This window comes from Pempheris klunzingeri, unplaced genomic scaffold (assembly GCF_042242105.1).
Source record: "Pempheris klunzingeri isolate RE-2024b unplaced genomic scaffold, fPemKlu1.hap1 Scaffold_71, whole genome shotgun sequence".
Taxonomy (NCBI): Eukaryota; Metazoa; Chordata; class Actinopteri; order Acropomatiformes; family Pempheridae; genus Pempheris; species Pempheris klunzingeri.
In genome coordinates this window covers 15,507-31,012 of record NW_027254975.1, presented here as the reverse complement: position 1 = coordinate 31,012, position 15,506 = coordinate 15,507, and positions in this window count along the sequence as shown.

The window sequence follows — 15,506 nt, the reverse complement described above, 5'->3', positions numbered from 1 at the left end:
ATAATTTAAAAAGATTTTAACCGAGATATATTTATATACTAATTAAAAAATTGTTTATAAATCTTTTTGGCGATTATAAAAACATTAATTTACCATATATAAAATGAATACTTAATTTGATTAAGTTTTTGAAAATACATTTAATTCAAATATTACAACATTTTTAATACAAAACTGTGATGAGATGAAGAGTTTTTGGAATAATAAAATATATTAAAAAATTACATAAATAATTTTTTTATATCTAATAAGATTAATAAAACTAACTTGATTAGGACAATTCAATTATACCCATTGATATAAATATGAGAGAAATTATAGCTAATTTTTACTATATCTGTATAAAGGATTTTTTTATTTAATAAAAATGGTTTCAAAATAACTTTTTTACCCTTTAAAAAAAATATTATTCTTAAATTTTAAATTATAGTTATAAAAGAAAAAAATTTATTTCGTTTATAAATATGTAATGTAAAAATAATTATGATGGACTTTTGTTATAATTGGTTATCATAATGATAATATCGTATCTCATGTTGTTATATTCTGAATATACTGACTATTATTAGTAAAATAAACAACTGTAAAATTACTTTAAGGCAATGATTTTTACTCTGGATTAAGAGCGGTTGTATTGACTACAAGATGCCTTCTGAGATTTGAACCTCCAAATTCAAAGCCAGTAACAATGTTTTAATAAATGAGTGGGTTTTTAGTAAAGTAAGGTCGTGCCGGTAATGAATAAAAACCATACAGCAGAGTAATATAAGATTCTGATGTCCTTTGCTTGGAGGGCCAATAATTCACATCAATAAGATTATCTTTTTTTACTTACAAGGTCAAACCCTTGGTACAGCTTATTGAGTTGGTAAGTTCAATTTTGTTGGACTTACTACCTTACAGGCTGTAGCCAATAAAGCGGAGTTACTCATCATAATTCACTAACAAACATCACATACCAGCTGAGACTTATTATTCTGCGATAGTGTGACATTTACACTAATTTAACATCGTTGTTTTTGGCGACCGCTATTTCTACTATATATACATCTATTAGACGTTGACTCTATGTGAATCGTCTTAACAGAGACAGAAATTTAATATCCCAAGTTAGTGGATTTATACACGATTTCACTTTTCCATTCGATTTCCTATCACTACAATCATGGATTATGATTCTTTTATAAAAATGTGCAATTACAACTTATATACTACTAACTGTGTATTAAGGGATACGAAAGACCGCAAACAGTAGGTGGCACCTGACTTCAATATCGTGATCACGAGGTCACCGAGCTGAGCTTATACTACTAAGCTATCTGTTCGCTTGATAAGATTATTCTTTCTGGCTGATGATGATGAATTAGCCATTGTAGCAATATTAGTTATCATAGATGATATTTGTATGTTAAACTCCTGCATAATTACAAAATAGTGTGTTTTGATGTTTAAAGCTAATACATTATAGTTGAATTTTTCGTTTAAAATTTCAAATTTATAGCTATGCATATAGTTCCGAGTAGTTTAGCATTGTCACTAATGCTGATTTAAATGCTATTGGTACTGTAGTAAATATTCAAAATCTACTAATGTAAATATTTATTAGATCAAAACCCATTTATGATTACACAATAGTATATCATTTTAATCCATCTAGCATTTTCGCTCTAGGGGTGCAATAAACTTGCTCAATCTATGTGTGTGATGGTTCTACAATAGTGGTATTTAACACAGAAGATATCTTTTGTACACTGGTATTTTACCATCCTATATCATTAGCTCGTCTGGCCATCTCTCGCTACCACAATGATCCATAATTTCATATAAAAATGTACAATTACCAATGTGTTCCTACTTATTTTGGATTAGACTAAAAGCAATACTTCATGATAAAGTCTATCACTGCAATAAATATAGACAAATCGCTTATTGGTGTAAACTAGTGCATGCCAATCATTCTTTTGTTAAATTGCGACCTTTTGTCAAACACTATCTGATCTCGTTGATCTTAATCCGAAATAGGTTTTTCGTGCTATATAAAGTGCGAAAAATAACAAAAAATTATAGATCACGCATTATTTTAAAATTGCCAGATAGGATAGGTAAATTTGGTACTAATGCAATTAGTTATGGTAACGTATGCGTGCATCGTCTAGGTAAAAATTTACAAGTTAAAAAATCTGAAAAAGACTAATGTAGGAGTGGTGAACTCAATAAAGCGATGATATCTAGGACACATAACTCTAATGTTGCTGCGTAATAATTCAGTGAAACCTGCTAGTGTAAATTAGGATAAGTAACTCTACTATGATGGCTGCAGCACTCTAAAAAGCAACTCAGGCTAAATATAACTCAGCAGCCAAAAAATATTCTCTCATGTTTTTATGTAATAAAAAATTTAATTAGTAATTGCATCTCTTAGATAGGCAAACGCTAGCATATATTAATGTGCCATTTGCTTATTATTCGATTAAAAGCTAGAAAATTCATTACAGTACTGCTTGCATCCTTTATCTATTAATAAAAGTTAACTTAGGACAAACTTTTAAGGTTAATTTACGAAATCGGCATTTGAAACAATTAATTTAATTATTCTAAATCAAATTACTTTTTTCATATTTTGGAGAATAAAAGATAGCAGAATTTTGAAAGAGTTTTACCAACCTCAAATAAGAGCACTCTTTATTGGGACTCCAATATTTACAATCACTTGTACTCTCAAAAAGAAATTTTGTAGTAATCATTTGTTTTAAGCTATTTTAAATTTCTCATATACAGCAGTTCAACACCAACAGTCATTATTAACAACTAAAAGAAATACAAATAATATATTTTGCATTTTTCTTAATTAACAACTCATCAGATATACGCCTATATTCCTTTTATCATTTTCAAAAATCTCTACATTCTTCAAATTTGACAATTTGATTCTTAAGACACATATTTAGAAATATAATTACATTGAAATATAAAGTCTAGACAAACCTTGAAACTTTAGCTTAAAGTTCTAAAATACATTTTTTAAACATCTAACTTACTCATTTGGAAGCATTCATTTTCAGCTTCTATTAATATGACACCGTATAATTAGATATTTTTTACCTAATTGTTTTTATTCTATAACTCTATACTTTCCATTAGTTTGTTTTATTGATTTAGATATATATATATAGTATAATTGATTTTATAATTTAATATGGCATAAAATATTATTCATAGTAGAAGCACGGTCTTAACCACTTATTTCGAGACAAACTAACATTTTTTGATGGGTCTAAAATTTAGATGTGCTAACTCCGCTCATTATTTTGAATTTTCTTTTCGGCTCTTTCCGATAACCTTCAACTTGGTTCGTATGAGTTCCCGTTAATAAAAAATTAAAATATTTTTTGTGGTTTATTTAAAAATGTTAATAAGTAGGATTTACAAAGATGCTTTAAATGTTATTGTATCTTTAAATTTCATGCGAATTAATAAATTACAGTTTTGATCATTCTTCGTATTTAATGTATAAGAGTATTCGCTGTTCCCACTACAATCAAAATTAGTATTTTAATTAAGCAGTTATGTGGTAACCTGTAACAATCTATCGTTTTTTAGGATGACATTCTAAATACACTTTGGCAATTATGAATTTACTTATTCAGGCGATGCAATGTATCTGATCGATTTATTATTAATTTTTAACAAGATATCTCGAAAAAACATCCCTGAAATCTTGAAATCTATTGATTAAGGTCTTTTATCAGTACAAAACTCTTCTGTCGCTAGTAAAATGTACAGTATATTTTAAAAGTAACACATTTAAATATAAGTGAATAATTTTCTCTAAAAATATCCCACTTTAAATGATAATTTAAAATTTTTCTGAGCGGGACATCTATATATTTTTGTTTCGTTTCTTTTAATAATGGCCATTTGTATTCCACAATTTTTACATAAAGGAGAAGACGTCTATTAATAATTTGCTACTTTAAATAATTTAGTTGTCTTTGGAAGTAGATTTTTGATAAAAATTTGATACTCATTTTAGCGGACTAAAAATGCTTAATTTTTCAATCTCTCTAATCTAGGACCCATCATCAACACCATTGCCAAACAGGTATTTTACTCCTTGTTATATGAGTAAATGTGATACCACGGTTCACACTCATGTGTTGAAAAAATTTTATATGATATTTTTTTGAATCACGGAGCTAAAACTAAAATTATATTTGAATCATTAAATAATTAAATAGGTGATTTTCGTATTTAAGAGGCAAATTATTGTAATAATTTTGGTTACTCTTTTTGTCTAACAACACTTTATAGCCTTGCTTTATTTAGTCAAAAATTTAATTTTTACTGTAACTTGCTAGATTGTGTATATAACTTAATTATTCAATAAGATTATTCAAGGAATATTATATCACTTTTTCTATGGATTTTACTATAAAAATAGTTAAACATTATTTGTACAAATTTTGTTGTTCATATTAATGTATAATCTAATTTTGGGTTTTATATTTGGTCATTTCAATTTCTTACTACCACTTTTACTATTAAAAAATAATAATTAATGTGTATTTTTAGTGATTCAATATAGAATTCAATCTCTAGATGTGTTATCAGAGTATAGTATTCTTAATCAATACCTGCTTAATCCACACAAATTGGTATCTGAATTATTCAACATTGTGTACACTGATAATTCAACTATATGTCAACATGTACTGGTTACAGCGGAGTATTGGAGTAAAATTCAGGCTACAGTGCATGGAGAACTTCTCACTTTAAGTAAGTTTACGTTCTGTAAAAAAAAATTAATATTTTTTTTATTACTTTAAGCATTTTAAAATTTCTCTAGTTGCTACACCTATATACAGTAATATTATACGTTTTAAAAAGCGGTAAATTATCATTAAAGTAGCTTTATTGTTATATATAAAATTATTAATAGCAAAAATATATTAATATATACCCTTCTTAAGCGGTAAAAATGATTAGCCTGATTTTTTATGAACGTACTCATCTAAAATAGTTTAAAGTCTATAGATGATCTAATATAAAAAAATTATAAAAAAAATCGATAGCAATACAGTTCCATATAAATTATAATATAAAAAATAAACTCAGTTTTATTAAGATATTTTGTGTGAGGGATTAAATACCTAAATTATTCTGCATGTAATACAAACATCCTCTAATTTATCAAACTTCATAAAAAAGGCGCGTTACTATAAACTTAAAGGTGTTTAATCTATGCTATTCTCTAAAAATCGGCATATTAAATAATCTTAAATTTTATATTTCTACTTTCGGTGTATAACTTTAGTTTTAAATTTGTTATTTAAACTTGCGTATGTGCAATGTATGTGTGTACCAAAAATTAAAGTTTAGCTTTCTGCGTTATTAACGTCTGGACTACTTTACGTCGCTCATTCAATTTGGGTTTATTAACGTAGACACATGAGCGTTTCGAAGAAGCGTTGACTCTGGAAGTGTATGAGTAACAACTAGGGACCTACTTCTGCGCTACCTAATCTCAGATGTGTAAAGACAAATTTTTTTAATTATATGTATATGAAAAGACAATATACATAAAATCACGGTTAGCGCTGTGCTATTCATTAATTTTAGTTTGATAGTTGTTCTTTCCAATCTAAAATTTTTTATAAATATATATTCGTTGAAATATATGTTTACACGTTAATATCATTTAAACTTCAAATTTATTACGATTGAAATAGATCATTTTAAGTTACATTACTCGGTAATTGCACCCTTAACTGATCCAGTATGGCTCAACGGTGTCGATGTTTGAACCGTCTTCTGCCACGTATGTCACACACCTATGTAAATAGGCAAGATTAGGCAGAATTTGATACACCCTGGCAGCATCAGTATTAATTATTTTTCATAAATAAATTATCCGAACGCCAAACTGCGATTAAATTTACCGTGGGTGATATATTGCTGAATTATTGGAATCAGTGTTTCACGATCCCTCTTGTCAATTTATCAAACACATATTTTTTCATCATTCAAAAGTAAAAAACCTACTTTTCTACTACTATACTACTCTACTTTACTGCCACGGTTAATTTTACAAATTTGCGTATCGTCCATTTGGATAATTTCATTCGGACATAACATATTTTAATACATGTTCTAAAGTAATACAGACATCCTGTATAGTTGGGAATACATTAAAATAATATTCTATCACTTAAATAGAAATTCACTTTTCTATTCAACATTTAAATAGATCGATATATTCAAATAATTGGGTATAAATTTGTGTGCGCATTTGTGCATCCAAAAATAAATAAGCAGCATGATTTCCTAATTCGCCATTTCTGAGCGTTTATCAAATCTTTATTACTCTAATTTTAAAGTTCAAAGGTGAAAATATATAATCATTTATTATATAAATATATATATAGTTTTTCTGCAATATTAATTATTATATATCTATATATTTTTTCATTTTGTAGGCGAAAATTTCTTACTATGCATTATGTTAAGATCCCTTCATGTATTTTTAATATCTGATATATAAATTGTAAAGTAATTCTTCTTTATCAGAGCATAATTTTTAATTCTAATAAAAATTCATTGGTTTGAAAATTACTGCAATTTTATCATTTTTCGCGCTTTCGTACACAAAAATTATTTTTCAGTATCTAAATAATTTATAAAAATTTATAGCTAATTATAAAATAAAAACATATTATTTGATTCAAATTTATCAAGTTTATTGTTATTTGTTATCAATAATTTTTTTAATTATATATATTTATAAAGTAATATCATTAAATACAATAAAATTGTAAACATTAATTCGAGAAATGTATGACACCCTTTTTTTCAAACAATAAATACGTGGTGTACGTAAATTTTATTAATTAATTACTCATATTATTAGATTAGTTACAATAATATGTTTTATATTTATTTTCCTACATTTTTTTTGTAAAAAGTCTCATTAAGCACATTCAAATAATTTGAACATTCCCAAAATATTATATATACTAACAAATTAGTTTCTTTACTATCTAAAACAAATTATTTTGTATTAAAAACTTGATTTCCATATTAAAATCGGATTTATCTACGAATCTCCATAACATCGCGCGCAAGAGCAACCGTATCTGGAGATTAATTATTGAGTCACGTTAAAGCGATTACACTTTTATTTTATTTGCAATAACGTTCAATTGGTATAATTTATACTTTTTGGTGTATTTTGACTTAAATAATACTAATAAAATAAGCCATAGCAGAATATAATCGAGGCCTATAAGTATTTGATCACTACTATAAATGAAAAAACTTATGAATCGTATTTGATTCACTGACTGGCATAAAAGAAATTTGATATTTGTAGATATAAATTCAATTATGATTAATCTATAAAATACAACAAGGTGTATATAAGACAATTTGATTCTTAAGTCTTTACTCATGATAATAAAAATTACCTAGAGTATTCAATTCATGCGACTATACCCTATGAAATTATAATTTCCTTGAAACATTTATTTTTAAATCAACTTTTTTTTGCAGCTATAATTTGCAGTAATTATTTATTCAATCGTAGAATTTTACGCTTAATTAGCTAAATTTAAAAAAAATTCGTTGAAAAATTTTAACACTATTACTTGTCAATGAGTGAGTACATACAAATATATCCTTTATGATTTCAATAATTTAAATAATGATTAATTTTTTTTATTTTAGGCAGAATTATTAATTTCATTCAAAGCAACTTAGTCTTGATGTGCCCATTAACAAAAGCATAATCAAATATTCGTAAAAATAGATCATAAGTAATACTGTATCTAATATTTGGAGCTTGTTAATAAATATTAATTAAACAAAATTTTACTTCTTAATTAAATAAAATTCAAATTTTCTTCTTGTAATTTATAAATAAATACTTATAAGTCGATATACGGCATTACAAAGTATTAAACCCCAATAATTCAGCCCATAACTTTAAAATTGACCTCAGGATATACAAATATACGAGAGTAACATCATAAGATAATTTGTTATACTATTATAGTGGTCATATTTTTTTATAAAAAAAGGGAGATTAAGACCAAGCTTCCTACAGAAAAAAATAGGAAATCAATGACTAAATCAGCGAGCTGCAAAGATCTTTATTATTCACAGACAAAAGGCTATTATTAATATAGTAAAAAATATTTTTTTTAATATAAGAAAATTATACAACAAATCATAAAGTCATAAGCTTTCCTAATAATACCATTATTTTTGTCAGTCATGAATTTTTTTAAATGAAATTCCTACATCTAACACACCTAATCTTAAATTTACTATAACATGATTTCTATACTTAATTTTTATAGAAAAAAAAAGTTTGTGCCAGTCAAGAACACCGATGGTTATTAATACATTGATGCATGGAAAATTTATTAATCCAGAGACGGCAGGATCTGCGATAGCACATGAAGCTGGTCATGCTTTAGGTGCTAATGTATATAATGTTCACCAATTACAAAACTATGTATATTATATAGCACGATTCGGTATACGACAGGAGCAATTTTCCAATTCCAAAAATGCAAGATAAAGAAATAAAAAAAATTTTGGATACTATTAATAAACCTAAAAATAAGATTTGGAGTAAAGATAACATTGCTTATACTAAAAACATCATGGATACTCATATAGATTATATACATTCTAGAAGAAGCCTGAAATTTTCCTTATTAAGTATATACATTATTGCGAATAATCTATTTCATAAAGGGCGTGGTTGTTTTAAAAGTAATTTCAATATTCATTATTATTATTTTTGCTATTATATGAACCTTATGACAACAATAATTTATTTATCACGAAAAATTATGTTAATATCTAATAAATCCTTATCACAAAAATTGATATATTTTTTATTATTCATGAATGGATGTGTCTGCCCAAATTCATTATATAATCCTACACTTTAATAACTAAAAGAAATCTATTTATTTTTTTTTAATAATATGTTATTTGTTAAAATGGTAATTTAATACTTAAGGGTTTTTTACAATTATATCTATACAAACTAATATAAAAACGTTTTATAATGATAACAAAACAATTTTTTCTCTTGCTACAGAAAAATATAAAAAAGTGACAATGTGATTCTTTTTTGATGATTACGATAATTTATTTATTTTTATAACTAAAATTAACTTCATTTTGTAATTCTATTTATTATAAAGAAAATAAGCCTAACACATGTGGTAATGGTGTCGTTGAAAAGGATGAAGAATGCGATGGTTATTTTGGGACTTGCTGCCATGCTCCAGGAACTCCTAATGAATGTACTTTTATTGATGGTGCAGTCTGCGAGTAATTTACTCATTTACTTTAATTATTTTTTATATCTTAAAATTAGACCTCATGAGCTGTGTTGTACAGAATCATGTCACTTTCATGGGCCATCGTTTATGTGTCACAATGGAGATGAGTGTAGTCATCCGAGTTATTGCAAGTTACCTTTAATGTCATTTCAGTAAGTAGTGTAAACTTTATTATAATAGCGGGAACAGCGCGTTTTGTGATGTCAAATATGATGATATTAGTGAATTAACAGAGTGTAGTAGTAGCCGCGGTTTGTGTCATAAAGGGGTGATTGCTTCCTAATATATTTTAATATAAATAGAACATTTCTTACATAGAATTGCTCAAAATCTATTTGCTATAAAGTTGGAAAAATACCATGTCATGAACTAGCTGATGATGAACAATGTACAATCAAATGTATGGAAAAAGAAAATATGCGTTGTGAATATTACACAAATCCTGAAATGCCTCAAAAAGTTCTTTATTTACCTGACGGTAAAATATATGTTTTATTTAATAATTAAATGTATTTATAGGCACTCCTTGTGGCAAAGGGGGCAACAGTATATGTGATGCCGGAAAATGTAAAAACCCATATGTGTACAATTACAGTACATACGTACACCTTTTACATTCTGATTACATAAGTCAAATTTACTGGCCACTTATTTTTTTTATTTTGATTCCTGTTATGGTCTTTTTGTTCTTACTTACTATTGTTTCCATTTTAATCATACATTAATCATATATATTTAAAACGATTATTCCTATATAGTAGTTTTTTCTATATTATACATTTTTTTCAATATATTGTTTATTTCTATAGCACTTTTATTATTATTACCCATTAACTTTCTGAAAAATTGGCTTTTTTTAATTAAAACTTTCAATGTATTTTATAGATTATAATTTTAATTATCAATTGTACGTAACTATTTTAAAAGTACAGGTCCAATTTTCTTTGTATACTATTATGTTTTAAAAACTATTGAGCTCTCATAGATATCAAATAACTAATTTTTCTATATTTTTGCATTAAAACTATTAAATAGGTATTCATATAATGGCTTTAGTAGATGAGACATTTGAGAGAAAATTGCAATAAAAATTGATGATTTTATTTTCAGGTTAGTGTCATACATATGAAATTTAAATAACAGATGATAAAATGCATTACTTAATTAATTCAAAGAAATTTTCTTTTATTTCTAGCTAGCTAAGATATGGAAATATAAACTACCAGATAATTACTTTAAAATTCTTTAGGATTATTATAAAAGATTCATATACATTGCTCAAATCGCTATAGCTTATCACAATAACTTAGGTAGCAATGTTAAGACATCTGTTTAGTGAGTAAGTGTATTATTGCAACTTTGGTAGTCAACAACTACCCTGTTAAATGGCTCATTTATATTATTATATAGATATATATATATTTAGTTAGTGTATATACCACCTAAAAATTTGAGAACGAAAATTCCAAACCACACTCGGCATAAACATGAATATTTTTACTGATATTAATTAAAATTATTAGTCCAATCATTGATTGTATTTAGGATTTTATGTGATATTTTTACTATAAATGGTTATTTAACCATTAATTTACACAAGAGGTACCACAGATAGAACTATTATTCAAAGCGCTTCAAATTACACTAATTTGGTATATAATTACAAATATGAGGTATATACTGTAACACTAATGTGACAGAGTTAATTCACCTTCCTAATTTACTAGAAAATATGTATATATTTTAATCTTTAGCTTAATTTAATAGAAACAAATTATGGTTATTGTGTGGCTATAATAAATTACTAATTTATGATAATACTATTAGTATTAGTGATATCAAGGTAGAGTCCGGTTTTTTAACGTAGGCGTGACGCAAAATTTTTTTATCGAAAATGAAAAAACCTCACCTTTTTTTTAATGTCGCATTAGGATGAGCATGTCCAACCAACTTTGATTACACTTCAAAAAACCTCTTTTAGTAGATTTTTATTTGAAACAGCGCTATAAGTTCTGTATATTTTTAAATGAAATTTTGGACCATAAAACACTTAGTGTTTTTCCGCCGTATTTCTGTGACATAAAAATGAATATATACCCTACTAATCTTATTTCAAGAAGTTATCACAAATTGGATATTTGTTTTTTCGAATTATTTGTATCATATACTCAAAATTTTAACATAAGACCTAATATATTTTTATCATTTATAGTAAACCGCAGAAAATTAGTTTATACGATTTCACTCCCTAACAATCCTGAATAATTGAATCTTAGATATATGCTGTTACACTCCATCACAATTTTTATTGCACGTATACCTACATAGTATTTTTTTAGATACAAAAATATTCTAAAAAAATAACAGTTTGTTACTATAAGTTTCATTATGGCATAATAATTAGTTTTAATTAAGCTGCCACTCCATATTATGCCTTATATATATCAGATTGAATCTTCAATTTTTCCTCTTAGTTTAGCACAACTTATACTTATTTGACAAGAACATCATAAATACTTCATGTTGTCTTAAATAACGGGGTAGATTATTGAAAAAAACATTAACGATGAAATTGTATATTTCCAAAATTTTTCATGTTTTAGCTGCTTTTTGTTGATTGTAATTGAAATAGAAATTATTATTGAGTTGGTTAAAATTAAATATCTCTTTAAATATATCGACCTCTATTCACATTTACGCAGCCGTTTAGAAATCGCGCATCTTGATTATTTCGCCAACCTAAGTAATTTTAAAAGTTCTATAAAATTAAAAGTGAAATCTATTCACGGCAAAAACGAATAAGTCAATATATATTAAAGTAGTAAACTATTGTATTTTTCTTAGAAGTTAAAAAACTTGTGTAGTTTTCTGTTTTCTATTTTATATTTATTTTATATTTAAAAATCTTAAATCTTTCATTTAGAAATAATAAATTCATTTCAGATATAGAATGATAGACCATGTTTAACTGATATCTATTCTGATCATTTAAATTTTTGATACCATAATATTATAATTATCATATTCAAAAAAGTCAATTTCTAGCTATAGGGAATGTTTTAAATTTGTTTTTAAGGCAACCTTTATCATAAAACTTAAATAGAAGTCACTTTGTTAGTTCATGATTTTAACTGAATGAAACTAAAAAATGATTATTTTCATAGTAATGAGTGATTGTTTTATCCATGGTATATTTAACTTTATCATAAAAAGAATTAATAATACAGACAAATTTTCAGAAAGTAGTTTGATTTTAAAATAGATGAATTCAGCGTTTGTACGTGCTTATGAACTACAAACAAATTTCTTCGTGCAGTTAAATTATAACCCTAGGAATCAAAAATCTAAAAATGCACCACATATTTGACGTAGGAATACTGAAGAAAACCAAGCTCCCTGTTTCTCCCATGTATAATTTAATTTTTTAAAAATTTATATAATAGTCATGCTACTTCGTAAAATAAATGATTTATTCTTTAGAAGAATGCAGAAATCTACGACATATCATTATTTATCTCATAGACTTTGTTGTTGAAAATTAATGTTAAAGTTAAAAGTATTTTCTTTAGAAGCAGCGCTATAAGACAAAGCATATACTTTTAGATTTTATCCATATCTTTAGAACATGTGATGGTGTATGAAGTTATTTGTAGTAAATAACACAATGATTTTTATATAATAAGCTTCAAAATACTTAGATTACTGGTTTTTATATTTAAAAGAAATTTTCAACTGCCAGCTAGTAAGTTTACTTTAATGGGCTATTTTTTAAAGCTAAGTATATTATTTAACCCCATCATATCTCCAAAAAACCCCATATACACTGCTATATAAATACTTGGTAAAATTTGTATGCAGGACACAATCTTTTATTTAAATCGGCGTATATATAATGGTTAAAGTAGTTTTAACTTACTATGTAGTATTAATACAAATTAAAAAATCATAGCAGCAAATATGCATTGCTAGAGTATACGGCTCAGTAAAAAGAAGTTTGTAGATGTATGATAATTTAAGCTTAAATTTATATAAGTTTTTAATATATCATTTTTCAAAATTAAGTCAACATTGGAATGATTTCATTATTAATATAGTAAAATATATAGTTCGCACGTAGTAGACAAATTCCATATACAATACATAGTTTATAAAATCATAAATTTATGATATATGGTGTAGAGTAAATTGATCCGTTCCATTATGAATTTTGGTTATGTAAAAAAACCGATAGGTTACAAAAATTTCAGGTGATAGCGCTGTGCCTTAGAGGATACTTGTGGGGGCAAACTCTCCAAACATCATTCGATAAAGTAAATACAGTGACGTAAGTGATCAAAACGACACATTATTTGAACAATTTATATGATTAGTAGATATAATTTCTATCAAAAAATAAAGATTCATCGCAATCTGAAAATAAATTAGCTATCAATCAATAAAGTTAGGAAACCAATATGCCTGTGCAAGTGGTGAATGAATTGATAGCTTTGTTAGCGTATGCCTAGTAGGATTATAAATAGTGTGTACATTTAGTACAATTCAGTGGCGGCTCTATCAGATCATTTGTTTTATACAGTCAGAAATGAAAAAAATATATCACAGTTTGTGTAAGCAATAACAAATGGCGGCTCGTTCATATACGCGAATGATCGTCAATCCCCAGATTGCATTTTCATGTTTAGCCGCAAAAAAATTAAACTTGTCTTTCATATCACTTATCTATAAATTATCAATAATACTAAAAAAATTTTTCTAAAAAATTTGAATCATATAGGTAGTGGGAGAAAGCTAAATAAGATGTTGAAACGAGTGCTGGCCCGCGAGAGCACAATAAATTAAATGTCTAAAATTGGTTGAGATGAATATATTAAAAACAATTCTAGAAAAGGATATCTTTTATGGATGTATAGCGATTTAAACATCTAAAATATAGCAGAATAAACTAATGACATAAAAAAATAATAATAGTGTCACTCCACCATAATGTCTCATATTGTTTATTTGAGAATGCCAGAATAACTTTAAATTTAAAGTCCAATAAAATATCTTGGTAGTTTGACTTTGTAAATAAAAAACAATGCTTAATAGATAATGCCGGAATGTATAGAAAGCTTATTAGAAAAATTAAGATTGAGACACATTAGGTACAAAATTTCTAGATACTCATGAAATGCATTAGTTTATTTAAAGTATTTAATATATAATTAATTGATGTTGTTTGAATTTTACCAGCTATACGGGGTTTTCCCGTCAAAATAGGCTTGTCACGATCAATGTGCGATTCGTTACGAGCAAAGTGCGATTGATCACAACGAAAGTGAGTTTAATTCTCGCTTTATTATAGTGGTCAAGTATAACTACTATTATTTAAAAAAAATGATATACATTTTAAGTAATAAGCTTTATTTTGATATAGAATAATTTTAAAGGTATCCTATATTTTAGTATTGAGTTTAATGATAGAAATAATTAAAGTTTTATCAACTATCAGTAACAAAAGTAGAGCAAAAATTACTTCAAAGTCGATTAAAACAATTTCTGTCATAGATGCTTCCGAATCACTATCTATCAAAAGTATTTTTTGTGGATTGACTAAAGTCCTTAATAAAAAATATAAAACCAAAATTATTAAAAATCAGGAGGCGATAGAAGACCGAAATTGTCCCACCGAAGAACCACGACATATTGATTTTAAAGTTGACTGATATCAATAGCTTATTAAGATCAAAAGATTTTGTGAGAATGATACGTGATAGCTATAAAATTGTTAAAAATTTTACAATAGTCTAAAACTATCTATTGCCTGAAAGAAGAAATTGTGGGTCTACCCAAAAACATCCTAAGAATCATGATAAATAGAAGTTTTCTATAGAGTTCATAATCATAAAGCTAGATACAAAGGACAAAAATTAAGAGAAAAAGCTTGATGAGGTTGGCATTTGAGTTTTACAAGAACAAAAAGGAGTTGTGTGGCGAAAGAAGTTTCGACTGCTATAAATATCGAAATATATATTATATATTGCTGGAATTAACAAATATAGCAAAATTTTATACAAAACTCATGAATAGGTAGTCAACGAGGTCGACTTGAATTCTTAAAAAAAATGAAAATCAAAGATACATGAGCATCCACTAATTTTAATGACC